This window comes from Rhinopithecus roxellana, chromosome 15, assembly GCF_007565055.1.
Source record: "Rhinopithecus roxellana isolate Shanxi Qingling chromosome 15, ASM756505v1, whole genome shotgun sequence".
NCBI classification, from domain to species: Eukaryota; Metazoa; Chordata; class Mammalia; order Primates; family Cercopithecidae; genus Rhinopithecus; species Rhinopithecus roxellana.
Window position 1 is genome coordinate 12,794,609 of NC_044563.1, and position 3,682 is coordinate 12,798,290.

General features: G+C 52.0%; 1 pseudogene across 1 annotated transcript; it reads right to left on the bottom strand.

The window, feature by feature from the left end:
- Positions 1–2,783: 2,783 nt before the first annotated feature.
- On the bottom strand, positions 2,784–3,426 carry LOC104662851 (annotated as a pseudogene). Its single transcript, XR_748048.2, has one exon. The product of XR_748048.2 is annotated as a 40S ribosomal protein S8 pseudogene (transcript).
- Positions 3,427–3,682: the final 256 nt, after the last annotated feature.

Consider the following 3,682-nt stretch of genomic DNA (forward strand, 5'->3'; position numbering starts at 1 on the left):
CCTCCCAAAGTGCTGGGATTACAGGCTTGAGCCACCGCGCCCGGCCAAGTCCACATTTTTGTCTTCTCTTATTAGCATTTACTGGCTCGTCCGTTTCTGTCCCAGGGCTCCATGCAACATTCCCTCGTCCGTCTCCCTGGGCTCCTCTGGTCGGTGACCGTTTCCCAGGCTCTCCTTGTTGGTGGTGACCTGGACGGTTCAGAGGACTGGTCAGATGTTTGTAGGGTGCCCCTTATTGGGATCTATCTGGTGTTTTCACGATTAGACTGGGCTGTGGATGTGGGAAAGAGGAGCACAGAGAGAGATGCCCTTCTCGTCACCCCGTGCTGAGGGCCTGTCCTGCTGGCATGGCTCATCGTGCCTCGTGGACTGTGCTGCCCCGTCTCCTGGCTGAGCTCCTGTCCGTCAGGTTCCCCAAGGAAAGATGCTCCCGAATTCCCTCATCCCGAGCTGCGCTCTCAGAAGGCAGTCCCGGGGCTGCCTGCACGTAAGGGGTGAGGGCTACACGGAATTAGTGGGAATCCTTCTGCATGGGAGACTGGCCTATCCACTCCAATTAATTTATTTACTTTAATTTATGTATTTATTTTGGAGACGGAGTCTCGCTCTGTTGCCCAGGCTGGAGTGCAGTGGTGTGATCTCGGCTCACTGTGACCTCTGCCTCCCAAGTTCAAGCGATTCTCCTTTATTTGTTTACTAGATCACTTATTTCTATCCGTTGTGCTCTTGGATATCTATTACACAGTTCGGGCTGGAGTCAGCGCTACTCTCTCTATTTATTGTGCGGATCGGATTGTTCTATTTGTGACCCCCAGGAGCGCTTTCCGTTGGCTCCCGCGTCCCTGCAACCTGCACCTGATATTTCCCGTCACCGCACGTGTGGCGGCTTTGCGTTGTTTTCTTTCAGATTTTTTTTTTTCTGGAGCTACAAGATGCTCCAGGCTCACCTTTATCTTTTCTGCCTCAGTCCTAGAAGTTGCCATGTCTCCAAGGGTCCCTGGTCCTCGGGTTGGAGCCCGGTATTGAACCTCCTCCTGCTGTGGGGTGCCATAGCTCTGGGGCCCTCTTGAGGCAGGAGAGGTTGCCAAGGAAGTGGCCATCTCCTCGCAGCAACCGTGACCACAGGGCCAAGGCAACAAGCCTCCGTATTCACAGTCATTGAGCTCATTCCAGCAAAGATATCTCAGGAGGGAATTTCCCCCGTACAGAGCATGCGCATTTTGGTTTTACCTGTCCTCAGACCGACGCTTTGCTCCTTATAATAGTATAAAGCACACCCCTGGGTGGAGATTTAAGATGCTAGTGAGACATGCATGGTATGAACAAGTGTGTACAGCTGCTGCGCACGTGCACCCAGAGGACCACCCAGAAGACGCTTCCTAGCAACACCCCTTCGCAGCTCCTTAGGAATAATCATGGAAGAGTCCCATAAAAGGAGCCTCCCTTGCACCGGTCTCTGCCGTCTCCTCCTCACAAGCAGCCTGCCCTTCCCCCTCTGTCTCCCAGGGCATCCTGTCTGTTCCGCACCTCTCATCCTCCCAGGGCATCCTGTCTGCTCCGCACCTCTCATCCTCCCAGGGCATCCTGTCTGCTCCGCACCTCTCATCCTCCCAGGGCATCCTGTCTGCTCCGCACCTCTCATCCTCCCAGGGCATCCTGTCTGCTCCGCACCTCTCATCCTCCCAGGGCATCCTGTCTGCTCCGCACCTCTCATCCTCCCAGGGCATCCTGTCTGCTCCGCACCTCTCATCCTCCCAGGGCATCCTGTCTGCTCCGCACCTCTCATCCTCCCAGGGCATCCTGTCTGCTCCGCACCTCTCATCCTCCCAGGGCATCCTGTCTGCTCCGCACCTCTCATCCTCCCAGGGCATCCTGTCTGCTCCGCACCTCTCATCCTCCCAGGGCATCCTGTCTGTTCGGCACCTCTCATCCTCCCAGGGCATCCTGTCTGTTCTGTACCTCACTTTCACAACATTCTTTCTCCTTTGCAATGAATTCCTCTGTGCTGCATCTCCTGTGTGTCTCGTTTAAATTACTTTAAACTAAGAAGACAAGAACCGAGGTCTCACAACAGCTGTCAACAATCTCTGCTGACAGAGCAACAGGACATACGTGTACATCGTAACCATGTCTGTGCACATCTGCAGGTGTTTCTGTGTGTGACCATCTGTGTCTGTACTAAGCTGAGCATGAGTTCCTAATGAGGTCTCCACCTCTAATCCATCACCTTGGGCACCACTGCAACCTCAGCCTCCCCAGTTTAAGCAATTCTCCTGCCTCAGCCTCCTGAGTAGCTAGGACTACAGGTGTGCGCCACCACACTTAGCTAATTTTTGTATTATTAGTAGAGATGGAGTTTCGCCATGTTGGCCAGGCTGATCTCAAACTCCTGACCTCTGATGATCTGCCTGTCTTGGCCTCCCAAAGTGCTGGGATTACAGGCTTGAGCCACTGCACCTGCCCTGTCTTACCCTTTAACCATCAGTTCACCTGAAGCTTTATATGAAGACAGTACTCCTTTCCATCAAATATAATGTTCTTTACTTTTTGATTTTTGAGACAAGGTCTCACTTGGTTGCCCAGGCTAGAGTGCAGGGGCACAGTCATGGCTCACTGCAGCCTCGGCTTCCTGGGCTCAAGCAATCTTCCCTCCTCAGCCTCCCCAGTAGCTGGGACTACAGGTGCACACCACCGGGCCCAGCTAATTTCTTTTTCTTTTTCTTTTCTTTTTTTTTTTTTTTTTTTTTTTTACAGAACAATAAACACCTTTATTATAGGGGTGAAGACAAAACGAGGATTTATTTGCCTTTCCGGGCCTTGATTTTCCGAAGATAGAACTCCAGCTCTTTGCCCTCTAGCACATAGCCATCTGCTCGGCCACACTGTCCCGGCCTGGAAGCAATGCACGCAAGAAGCTGGCCCTGCTGCAACTGCTCCTCCAGGAGACTGCTGATTTTGGCATTCTTTTTCCTTTCATCATATTTCTTCTGAATTTTTTTAGATCGTTTTTTGTTTAAAATCTCTTCTTCCTCAGGAGTCAGCTTGGCTCCCTTCTTGCGGCCCAGGGGCAGCGCGTAGTGGGACTCGTACCACTGTCGGTACGGTGTGCTGTTGATGAGCACGATGCAATTCTTCACCAGAGTCTTGGTACGGACCAGCTCATTATTAGATGCAATTGTAGACAACATCGATGATCCTTGTTTTACGAGTACAACACTCTGAGCCCCAGGAGAAATTCCCTACGTCTAGCCTCAGGGCACGGTATTTCTTGTTACCTCCCCGCACACGGACTGTGTGGATGCGGCGGGGGCCAATCTTGGTGTTGGCAGCCGGGCGCCCCAACTCATACTTCCGCTTCTTGTGGTAGGGCTTTCTCTTGCCCCCGGTTTTGTGGCACTTGTGCCAGTTGTCCCGAGAAATGCCCATTGCTTGGCGCTGGCTGGAAAGAGCTATTTTTATTTTTCATGGAGACCAGGTCTCACTATGTTGCCCAGGCTGGTCTTCAACTCCTGAGCTCAAGTGATCCTCCTGCCTCAGCCTCCCAAGGTGCTGGGGTTACAGGCAAGAGCCACTGTGCCCGGCCATTTCCTTTACATTTAATTTGTATTTCTAAGTTTGTCTTGTGGGTATTTGCTTTGCAATGTTGCAGCTGTTTTCCAAATCTAAAGTTTCAAAAGTGTTT